The 15,478-nt window shown below is 38.6% G+C and overlaps 1 pseudogene; it reads right to left on the bottom strand.

Annotated features, from left to right (window-relative positions):
* Positions 1 to 1,753: 1,753 nt before the first annotated feature.
* On the bottom strand, positions 1,754 to 14,209 carry LOC129875773 (uncharacterized; annotated as a pseudogene).
* Positions 14,210 to 15,478: the final 1,269 nt, after the last annotated feature.

Genomic DNA, 15,478 nt, shown 5'->3' with positions numbered 1-15,478 from the left:
CATGTGAGACAAGTATCCTCAATTGTTCGTCGAAGCAAGTACTACTATATCTTTACTTTAGTTCTGTTTTTCCTAATTAATCACTCGAGGAAGAATGATTAGTAAATTGGTATCTATTATAACAACCTATCCCCAGCGTTATGAATAGGTCATTGGGGAAAGAATTTGGGCCAGAAAACTTTGGGCAGTAACTTCAAAAAATTTGAGTTTAGGCCAGACTTGAATAAATTTTGAGTCAGGCGAGGTCTGGGTGACCTGGTGATAGGTGGAGAATCAAATCGGCAATCCAATTAAATTAATGATAGCCAAGATGATACGGAGTTGTTATAGCTTCACGGAATCGCATTTGGGTGAGTAAAACTCTCAGAGTTACCTTCGGCGTGAAGGGTATGATTTAAGATGCCATAGGATGGGAGTGTGTTGTAAAATGGAAGTTTAGAGCTCAAGTCTTAAGCTCACTCGCTCCGCCTATCCCTCTAGAGTGGGATGGTCCCACTGTGGCAAGACTATCGCGAAGTAAAAGATGGAAAAAAATCCCAAAAACGGTATTATTTTGCAAAAATTATTCTTAAAACGTTAGAAAGTGACCCAGGGTGATTTTTATCATTTTTCCATAGATTCTCACGCTTAAGGTAAGATTTATACTCCCTAAACTTATAATTCGATTCCTAAAATCCGTAAACTTGGATGGCTAATCATTGGGGGGGGAGGGGGTTGGCATGTGGGTAATGATGGAAATTAAACCTAGGTGGGGTTTAGGATCATGAGTTGGTCTAAAAGGGGAATTATACTATAATTCAATTAAGGTAATTTTGCAAAAATTGTTCTTAAAACGTTAGAAAGTGACCCAGGGTGATTTTTATCATTTTTCCATGGATTCTCACGCTTAAGGTAAGATTTATACTCCCTAAACTCATAATTCGATTCCTAAAATCCGTAAACTTGGATGGCTAATCATTGGGGGAGGATTTTGGCATGTGGGTAATGATGGAAATTAGCCCTAGATGGGGTTTAGGATCATGAGTTGGTCTAAGAGGGGAATTATACTATAATTCAATTAAGGTAGACTGTTATATTGATCATTTGCATGTATTAAATGTTTTTAGACCAAGAACAAGTGGAACAAACCCAGAAAGGGAAAGTTCTTGCATCTTAGAGTGGTTGAAACTCGAATTCGAGGTAGGTGATGATTTTATTTCCTATGTGTTTCATGTACTTGTTAAATTACTTCATTATATGCATATGTGTATATGAATAAGGAAGCATGTTATCAAATATGTGAAATGATCACTACTCACCTGTATTGTGATGAACCTGTTCTTCGTAATATAATGTTGATTATGGTTGTGAATGGTGATTGTTTGTATGCTGGATCGAGTGTCACGATCCAACACATAATTGGATCGAATGTCACATTCCGACACATAATTGATTGAGTGTCACATTCTAACACATAATTGGATCGAGTGTCACGTTCCAACACATAATAAATGTTTGTAGATCCCATGAGAGGATCCTTGTGTGAAGTCGCAAGATATTGAGTTCATGAAAAATCGAGGGATTTGGGGTTCAAAATCTAGGATTTGGAAGTTAAAATCTCAAGATATTTAAATGGAAATGAAGGAGTTTAGGCAAAAAATCATTTATCCAATGTTTTTCCACAAAAATCCTTTATCAAATTGCCCACTCCAAGCTCCCATAAGTTAAAAATGGAGAAAAAGAATCAAAATTCCATCTATACTCTCTGATGTCACTAAAGCCGACAATGTTCACTTTCACAGACAATATTCGCTATCGCATACGTTCGCTTTTGAAGACGTTCGCTAAATCCAAACCTGCACCAGAAAACCAGAAAATTAAAAGAGGGCAAAGTTCAAGTCTTTGATTGGGCCCTCAAAATTCGTTCGAAGTCCGATAAAAATAAATCGGATATGCGACTCCACTAAATTTGACATTTTAGAATCAATGAACTCGTCAGATTTCCAATAAAATGTCATTATGATGAAATTACCCTCCCGGGCCCTTTATTGGCCTAAAACTCATTTCTAGGCCTAAAAACTCAAAACAACGATTAAGATCCCAAGCTTTAAGTTTATGTTCAACTAGACCAAATTTGACGTTTTGGACGCAACAAAATTGACAGAGTATGAATTTGAGGTCTCCTTGACCCAAAATCCGATAAGTCACAACTAAACTAGTAGACAAGAACATTCAAGCAAAGCATACTTTGTACGATTACAAATCCAGAGACATAATACTACCGGTTGAGGTTGACGTGCAAAAATTTGTTGATTGCTGATTGCCTTACTTTACGGGGAAAAAAACAGAAAAAGAAAATTGTTGATTGCTACTGAAATTTCGGATTCTCCACTCTTCTAGAGATTGACCTTAATGTGAGAAGTTCTATTCAATTTCTTTGTTTTCAAAAGCTCAAACACAGTATTTATGCTTTATAATATAAATAGATGCAACAAACTTTACATCTCCTTAAAAGGGCAGCCCGGTGCACTTAAGCTCCCGCTATGCGCAGGGTCCGGGGAAGGGCCCGACCACAAGGGTCTATTGTACGCAGCCTTAGACCCTTGTGATCGGGCCCTTCCCCGGACCCTGCGCATAGCGGGAGCTTAAGTGCACCGGGCTGCCCTTTTAAGGAGATGTAAACTTTACATCTCCTTGAAAAAAAATATTAACCTTATCTTTCTCAAGGTAAGACAAGAGGTCCAAAGCATCAGAAAAGGGTAAGGCCTGCAAGGATTATTTAAAATATAATTATATATATAAGACAAAATCAAAATTAACAGGATACAGACCATTTAAACTCAATTGAAAAGACAAATCCAAAGAGATAACAAATGTTAATGTGTAAAGCTTGGTAAATTGAATTATGAATTTTCTGGAATTGAGTAGGTAACACATTATTGGAGTGAGACATACAACCCTCATCTCAAGCATTTGAGCAAGAATACACTAAAGTTGTGTTTTTCAAAGATGTCATTCTACAAGACACTAGATAATATAAGATAGGAAAATATTGGGGGTAGTTTTTTTTCCCTGGGTAACACATGATGTAAGAATGGCCACATAAGGTAATTTTTGGATGCCTTCCAAGCAGATGGATTCAAGGCACGATATGAATTTTGAGTAAACCACACAACCATGTAAACTCAGTTAAGTTTTGTGCCAAAGATGCCACACAACCTTATGCATCCAATTGACTCCATTTCAATCACAGATAGGCTCCAGGAACAGAAATATACTAGTGTCCCTACTCAAAGCAGGAAGTTCGATTATTACTTGATTATATCTAGTAACAACTGAGCCGGGGATCTTTCGGGAACAGTCTCTCTACCTTCACGAGGTAGTGGTAAGGTCTGCGTACACTCTATCCTTCCAGGACCCCACTTAATGGGATTTCACTAGGTGTGTTGTTATATCTAGTAACAACTATCATGCATATCCATCATCTAATGGTCTAATCTACACCACCAGAAAGGCGGGTCTGATCTGTTTTTAAGTCATTTGACAGTTAAGGCGGACATTGTTTAGTTGAAGTACTGATAACAATCCTTAAAACCCTCTGAGATTGAAGTTATGATTTCCATTTCGGCTAGTTTCAGATTAATTTCACTACCCTCAAAAGGACAGTTTATCTTTAATTATGCACCATCAGAAGTTAAATGGGACGTAACAATAAGCTTCCCATTATCAAAAATAAACCTAACTGGGGGCCACAATCCCAGGTAGCAATTTGCCAACTTAAGTTCAATAAAATATGCATGGTCAAAGATTTAAACTCGAGTGTATGGAATTGTAAAGATGACATTTGAATTGAAACAGTTAAATAACATTTTCAGGTCAGGAAGTAATTACTGGGAAAAAAAACTTTCCTAATTAAAAGAAATCTTCAAAATAATCACTTACCATCAACGTTTGCTCCAGATCATTAGTATGAACACTAGACAATGCACGAAGAACATAATCAGAAGGAGAAAGCCCAAGCATGAGAATATTCGACCTGAATTCTGAAACTCTGCCCTTTGATTTGTCCTCCTACATGTAAATATAGTATTTGCCATTCAAGAAATTACCAAGTCAAAAATTTTTATAATAATTTCTTTTTTAATAAATATAATAATTAACTAGCTACTTATTACCCACCACATCCAGTTACCCAGTTCAAAAGAAGAAGACAAAGCAAGGAAAAGATACATATATTTAGATAAGATAACCGCCTCTTTGACAACCTTTATTTAGTCACTTTCTTTATAAAAATCTTGTTCATCAGTTACACTGAAAATATTTTGGATAATCCAAAATCATTTTATGATTGTTGTATTAAGTAGGCTCAAGTCTATACAAAAAGATAACATCAAACCTAAAACCACTACAATTTAATTTCATTCTTCAAATTCTTATTCCAATGAAGGAAGAACAGTAAGAAGATGCTTCCAGGGGTAAGAAGAAAGGAAACCTCATGTTCAGCAATTCGCTTCAGTTCCGCATTTGCCATGTCCAGTGCTTCAATGATGGAATCTGTGGCAGTAAGAGTTTCTTGAGTCTTTTTCCCTGCTAATGACACAGCTCCCTCCTCTGGAAGTTCTTCATTTGGTCAATACTTATTCTCAAATGAATTGTCAATGTCTAATTCAAACATCTCTTCCAATCTCTTTTCTTTCTCTTCCTGTAAATCCAAATAGCAAACTTCTAATTACTTACTTGAACTGTCTATAATTGATGCAGTATTTAAAGACATTAATAGAGAATACCTCAATAAAAAATGGTTCTTCAGTACGATCCCAATGGCGTATTGACCGATCATGAGATCCTGTAACAATAAAATCACCATGGTTGCTCATAGCAAGACACCAAACTTCCGCATGTGACCTTCAAGGGTTAAAAGCAATTCAGACTTGTCAGCATCCCAATACTTCACCAGGCGATCTTTCCCCACAGTAAAAAAGTAATGGGTGTTGCGCACAAACTTAACTCCCATAATACTGCCATGAAAAGAGAGTATCAGCATTTGTTAATTGCTAAATATTACCTAGTTGAATACTAGATTACTTAATGTTGTAACCAAAGCACCTATCAGCATGCGCAAAAAGTGACTTATGACAATCCCCGAAAACTAGACCCGAAATCTTCACATTTTTGTCCGCAGAGCCAGTGACAACCAGATCCCCATCTGAAGAAATATCCATACACAATACGGGCAGATTATGCCCATAGAGTCATAGAAAGAACTTGAGTGAATCCATATAGAAGACCTGAAAACATATGGACATCATAAGTATTAGGTCTAAATAAGAACAGACAGAAAAAAGAGCCTTGACATGAAATAAACATAAAAGTATTCAGCAGACTACAAAAAACAATGATGCCAACAGAAAAACAATCTGATTTAAAAGTTTCAACAGTGTAATGAAAACAACCTAGAATTCAAGCAAGACAGAAAATTCGGTAGCTGATTTTAGGATCTTGTCTCAGTCTCAAATCTTTTCCAGGCTGTTCAAATGGGTCTAAGTTTGAGAACAAGGTGTATTAGGAAGTAGGTTGACTTTTACTAAGGACCCTGAGGGCTAAACCTCAGTTTTTCCTGTTCAGCTTAATAGTGTAACACTTTAACCAGAAAAATCATTGTTTGATTTTGCTTGAGAAGTTCTGGTCTTCTTCTATTACATTCAGATCCTACTTCAATGTGTAACAGTTTCTTGCTTTCAGCATCACCAACAAATGTAGCTCACTCCAACAATGAGCTCTACAATAAAAGATCAAATATATCCTTCATCAAGATCAAAGGCTAAATGTTAGCACTCCTTGGTCTCCCAACTGTTTACAGTAGTAGTTATTTGCAGTTTCTCATTCCAGTAATGTTAGGAAACCATGTCCTAGTTTATGGGGGTTGTTATCTTATCAGTATTGTATCTAAACTATGTTTATTCCGTGAAATCTTAGCAGAAAATTATTCCATCTTTGAGTACTTTAACTCAAGAAATTGTAGGTTCTCTCTTAGCGAACCAGCACCATAGGTCGTATAAAAAAACATCTGATTTCATCTTGCAGTGTCTCATAACAAAAAAGCATTGGGAAATAACTAAATGTAGAGGGGGGGGGAAAAGGGGGGAGGGAGGGTGGGAAACCCGATGCACAACGCATTCCGCATTAGAATGGTGTAGGGAAGGGATGCACCCCAAGGGATGTGATGTAGACAATCTACCCTAATGCAAGCATAAGTGACTACTTCCATAGCTCAAACCCCTGACCTATAGGTCACATGGGAAATTAGTCAATTACTTAGTGTAACCAATGAAAAATGTTTTTTTTTCTATTCATAAGCTTAGAGGTAGTCAGCAACAAAGAACCAGCCTGCCTCTCAGCTTTTCTTTGCTTTAGTTCTCTCTCACAGGCTGCATAGTATTTGGCACAACTTCTTCTTCTTCTTCTTCTTTCTTTTTCTTTTCTTTCCTTTTGCTTGTTTTTCAACGAATTTCTCCAGATCTGTTTAGATTTGGCCTAGATCTATTGATTTCCGGCGTCGTCTCGCGGTTTTCCATTTTCCGGCGTGAACAGTATTTCCGGCGTGAACAGTGTTTCCGGTGTGAACAGTGTTTCCGGTGTGAACAGTGTTTCCGGCGTGAAACAGGTTCTTTTCAACTGGAGTTGGTACCTCCGGTTTATCTATATTTTTGTTCATACACTTATCGTTGCATTTAGCTAACTTTAGATTTTTGAATAATTTATTAATTCCTACATATTTTCGTGGCTTTAGTTAGTGATGGTAGATTAAGGTCATGTTCTCATTCAGGGACGGGGTCGGGGACGAGGGTAAGGAGAGGTAAGTGGGTTAAAGGAGCGTCTAGACTGAGAGTTGGTTCTTGGAATATTGGAACGTTAACGGGCAAATCCATAGAGCTAGTTAAAATTCTAAAGAAGAGAAAGATTAATATAGCTTGTGTCCAAGAGACCAAATGGGTAGGTTCTAAAGCTAGGGAGGTAGACGGGTATAAGCTTTGGTTTTCAGGTAGATCAAAATATAGGAATGGGGTAGGCATTTTAGTAGACAATGATCTAAGGGATCAGGTAGTGGAGGTTAGGAGAGTCAACGATAGAATGATGTCGATTAAGATGGTCGTTGAAGGGAGCACATTCAACATTATTAGTGCTTATGCGCCACAAGCGGGCTTAAGGGAGGAGGATAAGAGGCGTTTTTGGGAGGATTTGGATGAGTTAGTGGGAGGTATACCACCTACTGAGAAGCTTTTCGTGGGAGGGGATTTCAATGGGCACATCGGGTCTATTTCAGGAGGGTATGATGATGTGCATGGAGGCTTTGGCTACGGGGTCAGAAATGTAGGAGGCCTTTCACTTTTGGAATTCGCAAGAGCTTTTGGGTTGGTCATAGCCAATTCGAGTTTCCCAAAGAAGGAAGACCACTTGGTAACATTCCATAGTTCGGTGGCTAAGACTCAGATAGACTTTTTACTCCTGAGGAAGGTCGATAGAGGTCTGTGCAAAGACTGTAAGGTCATTCCGATAGACAACCTTACAACCCGACATAAGCTTTTGGTGATGGATTTAGGGATCAAGATGATGAGGAATAAGAGGGTCGGGGATGATCGATCTAGGATCAGATGGAGGAGTTTGACCACTGCAAATGCCCTGGAGATGGGAGAGAAGTTGAAGGCTATGGGGGCCTGGGATAGTAATGGGGATGCGACCAGTATGTGGGATAGGACGGCTAGTTGTATTAGGACTGTGGCAAGGGAAGTGTTGGGAGTCTCGACTGGTAGTCGTAGTCGGCATCGAGGAGACTGGTGGTGGAATGGAGAAGTGCAAGAAAAGGTGGAAGCAAAGAAGATGGCGTACGCAAAGTTGATAGAAAGCACAGATGAGGTGGAGAAATGGACGAATAGGGAACTTTATAAAATAGCGAGAAAGGAGGCGAAGTCGGCGGTTTCGACGGCAAAAACAACAGCTTTTGAACGCCTTTATGCTGAACTAGAAGAGAAAGGTGGGGATAGAAAATTGTTCAGGCTAGCTAGGGCGCGGGAGAGAAGGGCACGCGATGTGGACCTAGTGAAGTGCATTAAGGACGAGCATGGAAAAGTATTGGTAGACGAGACCCTCATTAAACAGAGATGGCAGTCCTATTTCCATAAACTCTTGAATGAGGAAGGGGACAGAGACTTTGTGTTGGGAGATTTAGAACATACAGAGAGGCGTTGCGATTTTGGGTATTGTAGGAGTATTAAGGTCGAGGAGGTTAAGAGTGTCGTTCGTAGGATGCGCTGGGGAAGAGCAACCGGACCTGACGAGATTCCTGGGGAATTTTGGAAGAGCACGAGTTCGGTAGGTTTGGAGTGGTTGACTAGGTTATTTAATGTCATCTTTAAAACGGCAACGATGCCCGAAGAATGGAGGTCGAGCATAATGATCCCTCTATACAAAAATAAAGGGGATATCCAGAGTTGCAACAACTATAGAGGTATTAAGCTACTAAGTCATACTATGAAACTGTGGGAAAGAGTGGTAGAGATGAGGGTGAGGAGAGACGTGTCTATTTCAGAGAACCAGTTTGGATTTATGCCGGGACGCTCAACTACAGAAGCCATCCATCTTATGAGGAGACTGGTGGAGCAGCATAGGGAGAGGAAGAGGGACTTGCATATGGTATTCATCGACCTAGAAAAGGCTTATGATAAAGTCCCAAGAGAAATACTATGGACATGTTTGAAGGCTAAAGGTGTACCTATGGCATACATTAGGGTGATCAAGGACATGTACGAGGGAGCCAAAACCAGGGTAAGGACAGTAGGAGGGGACTCAGAACACTTCCCAGTGGTGATGGGGTTGCATCAAGGATCAGCTCTTAGTCCTTTTTTATTTGCCTTGGTGATAGATGGATTGACGCGACAAATTCAAGGTGCGGTGCCATGGTGTATGCTCTTCGCGGATGACATAGTCCTGATCGATGAGACTCGCCACGGAGTTAACGCTAAGCTGGAGGATTGGAGACATACCTTGGAGTCTAAAGGGTTTAAGTTGAGTAGGACAAAGACAGAGTACTTAGAGTGCAAGTTCAGTGAGACACCTCAAGAGGTTGATGTTGAAGTTAGGCTTGGTGCTCAGGTCATCCAAAAGAGAAGTAGTTGCAAGTATCTTGGGTCTATCATGCAAGGCAGCGGGGAGATTGACGATGATGTCACACATCGTATTGGGGTAGGGTGGATGAAATGGAGGCTCGCTTCCGGAGTGCTATGTGACAAGAATGTGCCACCAAAACTTAAGGGCAAGTTCTACAAAGTGGTGGTTAGACCGGCTATGCTGTATGGGGCGGAGTGTTGGTCAGTTAAGACTTCTCACATTCAAAAGATGAAAGTTGCTGAGATGAGAATGCTGAGATGGATGTGTGGGCACACCAGGAGCGACAGGATTAGAAATGAGGCTATTCGGGACAAGGTAGGAGTGGCCTCGGTGGAAGACAAGATGCGGGAAATACGACTGAGATGGTATGGACATGTGAAGAGGAGAGACACAGATGCCCCAGTGCGGAGGTGTGAGAGGCTGGCCATGGATGGTTACAGAAGAGGTAGGGGTAGGCCGAAGAAGTATTGGGGAGAGGTGATTAGACAGGACATGACGCAGTTACAGCTTACGGAGGACATGACCTTAGATAGGAGGGTGTGGAGGACCCACATTAGGATAGAAGGCTAGTTCATAGTCTCGTTATTCTTCTCTATTCATAGGTGTAGTAGTGCATTATGATCTCTTGCGCTTTGACTTCTGATTTCTGTTATTTCTGTTATTTCTGTTATTATTTATTACTTTCTATGCTTTGATTACTCAATTTTACCTGTGACGCTTTCATTATTTATTTAATCGTTATTTGTTATTAGTCTTTATTTATTTGTATTTATTTGTCATTTATTCGTTATTTGTTTGTTGTTTTTCTCATAAAGCTTTTAATTTTCTATTCTTATCTAACATTTTTTTATGCATTTATGCTTTTACTGAGCCGAGGGTCTCCAGGAAACAGCCGTCCTACCTTGGTAGGAGTAAGGTCTGCGTACATTCTACCCTCCCCAGACCCCATGTTGTGGGATTTCACTGGGTTGTTGTTGTTGTTGTTGTAAGCTTAGAGGTAGCTCGTAAAGCATCAAAAATAAACATATCGTAAATAGGAAGCAATGAGCAAGCAAATGAATGTCATGTCAAGAAGACTACAACCGATAGTAGATCACCTTTTGTTTTGCTTAAATTAAACTCAAAATTGAACGGAAAGATAGATGGTGGGCAATTGCAAGGTCTTAAAAACTGATACGACAAGCAGCATTTGTTTCTCAAAACATAAGTACCAAATAATATTTCCACCCACCATCTTCTTCATTTTTGAAAAGGTAACAACTTGTATATATAGCAAAAATCAGCACCAGGAGTGAAGAGTAATTACAAACTCCAAAAAAAGGAGCCAAGAGATTTGATCAGATAATTTCACAAATACTTTCATAAGAATACTTCAAGTCCCAAGAGATGAGAATGTCCAACTTTAAAGTTGTTCTTCAGAAATCAAAACATAGACAATTCAAACAAGTTAGACTGTTACCTTTACTGTATTATCCAACAAGGCAACAGCAATAAATCTACCATCAGGGCTCGCAGCAACAACTAGAACATCATCATTCATTTTTAAGCTCCTTGCAGGAGAGGCAGTTAAATGCTTAGACCCCTGTATGTAGATAAAGAGAGCCCATCATTATTCACCAGCAGGAATAGAGGTTCTTTTATCCAAGCAGAAACTAGTGCATGTTAAAAGCCAAAAGCGAGGTCGTAAGAATTCGATCCGATTTTTTAATTTTTTTTTGAAAATGAGAATTCAATCCAATTTCATATCAAGGAAAATACATATTTTATATTAGATAAATTCCTATTCAGGTGAGAACCTCAGTATGCTGATCACTTCAATAGAATTACTGAAGTACAGGAATCAGTTATTCTATGCTACTATTTCTTTTGTTTAAAAGCACTATTATAGGCCTCTTTTTAAATAAGTATAACAGCACCATTATAGCTGTTAGCAATTATATTAGTATATGTGGTTAAGTGTAAATAATCTTTTTCACTAAATAATCTTTTTCATAGGAATCCAAGGATCCCTCTCCTAAACCATCCAACAACATGAAATCCCAACATTTGGAAGCAAAGTGCAGATAACAGCACTATACTGTCAAGAAAGATGGAGGTGCAGAGTAATTTAGATAGAGAAGTGAATTACGCACTTCACCAGCCTTTTGCACCATTTGAAATTCCCAGAATTCAATGTTGTGATCGGCACTGCCAGTGAGAAAACCTGTCCCATCTGGAGTTAAAGCAATAGACTGAACGGCACCACCATGGGCTTCCACTACTTCCACACAAGTACCACTTCTAACGTCAATAAATTCCAGGGTCCCACCCTTTGTACCAACAACCACATACTTGTTACCTGGAACAAAGAGTCCACAGAGACCATATCCTGAATCAATTGTGCGGAGGCAACAACCAGAAGTAGGGTTCCATATTTTAATTGCACTGTGACTAGTTGACATCAAAAGAGTGTTATCTGAGCTGAGAGTAACACTTCTGACATCAGCGTGATGCCCCTGAAGCTCAATAACATTCAATTTACTAGTTGAATTGCTTTCTATAGCATGAAATTCCAATAAATTATTATTCAAAGACAAAGCTAAGGTAGCCAGTGAATTCTTTGAAGTAACTGGGGAGAAAGAAATTGAGGAGATCTTCTTTCCAGCCCATAGGGTCTGATGAAGCTTGAAGATATCCAGGACCATAACAACAGGATTGCTGCCTCCTTCAGCTCCAATATCTGCCTCTCCTCTTTCCGTTGCCTCAAGGCCTTCTTTGGCAGCTTTCTTCTCCTTCTTTCTACTGATTCTTCTTTTCGCCTTGCGTTTAGATTCAGACTCATCCAGCACACGGAATATTTCCACTGTCTTCCCTGCAACTTGACAAGCCAGCAGGTTTCCAGACTTGTTAAACCTCACTGTTGCAACTCTATCCTTGCTTTGGCGCTGAATTTCACCAAATGAAATCAGTACTTACCATTTGTTTTCAGTAGGCAATTCCTTGTTTACATCTGTTTCGCTTTTGTTAGCAATCAACTGTCCATCACTTAACTCATGCTTCATCGTGTAAAAATGAAGTTCAGGGTCAGCAGAACCAGTGACCAGATATCTTTCCTCAGGGTCAATATCTATGGACCATATTTCACTATGATGACCACTTATTATCTGCATGCAATGTTGAGTATCAAGATCCCACACCCTCAAAAACTTGTCCTTAGAAGCCATGACCAGTTTTTTGCCAGAATCTAAGAAAACAAGATCTGTAACCTGCAACACAGATGACAATGAAACAAAATTAGAAATTCACTAGTAATATATGAAGTCAGAAATGGAAGTACGCTATGCCTAGTTTAAAGATAGTATGAACCTGATCACGATGTCCTCGAGGGCGGAACAAGCAGTCTCACCCACCACATCCCATAAAATAACGTCATTATCTTTGCTTCCTGATGCTAGTAATGATCCAAGCTTATTATATCGAAGGGCTGTCACAGCACCTTTATGCCCATTCAGCGTGGTTTCACATATCCCTTTCTCAGAATCCCAGATTCTAATGCTTCCTTCAGCATAACCACTTGCTATCTGCAATTAAGTCCAATTTATCACTACTAAAACCTTTAAAACAAATCGTAAGTTTCACAATCTTTTCCTATGAAACAAACCACTACAACAAACAACTATAATGAGTCTGACCTAACAAACAGAGCGCACCAAAATATAGACCTCGGAACACATCTTGACATTTTAGCTTTCCTGCTTTCCTACGCCCAAATTATTTTCTGTAACGCCTTACATTTTAAGATACAACTACATCTTACATGAAAGAGTAGCATAAATGCAGAACCTGTATCACTACAAATAAATCATACAGGAAAAATACTTTTTAATAATCGAAAAATCCATTGTTTTCAGTTTTGAAATTCAATGATAATGTAATCGCCCCTCTATGCTTCTTAACACAAATGCCAGATTTGATTTACCAATCTTGACGCGAACACGTGATGTGCCCATACCACACGTCATGCACTCTACACCACCTTTACTGTAGAACCAAAGCCCTAGGAGCATATAGGAAAAAATACTTATCTGGATAAAATCATACTCGAAATAGTTTTTCCCGATTTACCATACCTGTACAGAACTTATCCAAAAACCAAATCAATCAATCAAATACACCTTAATCCCAAACTAGTTGGGATTGGCTATATGAAACCTTCCATGTTCATTCTGCCTATTTGGACCCATTCTATTCCACTACTTAATAAATTCAGAAACACACTACCTAATCTAATTGAAACAGTAACAAGTTGTTACTAACAACTAATAACTCTCAATTAATTGGTATCGTTCAACCAAGCTTTTACTATAAGACATGCTATGTTTTCTTCCCCACTGCTAGTAGGTTGATGGTGGAGCGTTTGTTTTAATTGTGTTATGATCTTTGCAATAAATTTACGACTTTTATTATACCCATTTCCACTGCAACAGCGCCAAAGAGGAAAAACAAATAAGTACGACCTGACCTCTCAGTAAAAACCATCCTCTGTAACAACATTTCACAATAAAGGCCAAATTGTTTTGGAAACAATTTTTCATGTTATTTGATATTATATAGTCTCTAATATTTCCTAGCGGCCAAAAAATACCAATATTAGAACAAAGGATGCCGTTGTTATAAAGAGGTTTAGCTGTACTAAACGAAGTACTATAACAATGACAAATACAACTGAATTTTAGCAATTGTCTCTAACACTGTGAATACACAGGCAGAGAAAAGAAGATTTACGTGGGATGAAGAAGAGGAAGCAATTGATGTAACGGCAAGAGAGGGGCCTTTTGAGTTTGATGAAGGTAAAGGGGTTAGGGTTTTAGTGCAAAGACCCTGCCTTACATGTCATATACCGATTTTCTCTAACGCCACCGCTAGCAAGTGTTTGCCGGAGCTGTCATAGGCAATGTTTGATTCCCCGGATACTATAACCCCAAAAGAAGCCGCCGGCTCATACCGGAGATAGGCCTTCACCATTGGTTACTGTGTTTCCTTCGTTTTTCTTTAGCAATGGTGTGGATGTGGATGTGGATGTGGATGTGGATGTGGAAGTGGAAACTTATCAGAGCTAGGGTTTAAGCGCTATTGTTCTCTTCTTTTTTTTTTCGATGTAAAAGGGTTTGAACCGTTCGAAATAGCTAAAATATATCTTTTAATTATTTTTTTAGATCAAATATATCTTTGTTGTTATTAAAAAAGATCATAAATATCGGTCCACTTAGCGAAAGGGTGGCAGCGGTATCGAAACCTGGTCAATCAGACTGGTATTTATCGGAATCGGATCAGAACCTGCCATGAAAATGATGGTTCCGTCCGAAATCGGACCGTACCGATACTAGTAGGAACCGGTAATTATCGTAATTTATGTTTCGGTCCAGTACATATTGGGACAGAATTGAAACGAATCGGACCGATATTCCGGGGCATTTACGAAAGGGTTGTTGTAAAAGAGAATTTTTGGAAGCTAACGCGATAGCGGATGCAATAAAAAATGGTACGCCCCTTCCTGATGCATCTGTGAGAGTAGGGGGCTCTAACATGGTTCAATCAACATTAAACCCTTCTAATGTTTCTGCCCTAGTACACAACGTTCAGATAATAGAGAAAGAGATTTAGAAGAATTGGCTAAAATGATTGTTGTTACTGGACTACCTTTTAGTTTTGGTGAAAATCCTGATTTTATTCATTATATTAGATTAGTGTATAATCCTTCGTTTAATAATTTTTCAAGAAACACTATTAAAAAGGCCATTTTTGATTATCAAGGCCAATATTTTCATCATCTTTGTTGTTTATTTAATTTTAATACTTGTAGAATAGCTATAACTTCTGATATGGGCCGTAGTGTAAATGATAATAATTATTTTACAATTAACGGTCATTGGATTAATGAAAATTTAAATTTACAAAAACGTATTTTGGGTTACAAAAATTGTGAAATTTCAAAAATCGGTGCTTATATTGCTCAAACTATTTTAGGAGTTACAGAATTTTTTAGAATATCTAATAAAATAATGAGTGTCACTTTAGACAATACTTCTAATAATACATTTGATAGTGATACTTTACAAGGTGTACTTAGCCCTATTTATGATGATGATTTTCATATTAGATGTGTTGCACATATATATAATTTAATTATTAAAGATGGTATAACAATGTATAATAATAGTTGCATTAAATGTGAAGCTGCTTGTCATTTTATTTTTAAATATCGAGTAAAATTATCACGTTCCGAGAGGGTACCCTAGACGTGATCGGCACTCGAAGACCATTGCTGGTCCCCAAGCGAACCACTTGGTCCATT

Source organism: Solanum dulcamara, chromosome 12 (assembly GCF_947179165.1).
Source record: "Solanum dulcamara chromosome 12, daSolDulc1.2, whole genome shotgun sequence".
NCBI lineage: Eukaryota > Viridiplantae > Streptophyta > Magnoliopsida > Solanales > Solanaceae > Solanum > Solanum dulcamara.
Note: the sequence above shows the minus strand (reverse complement) of the source record. Positions and strands in the feature narration are given on the sequence as shown.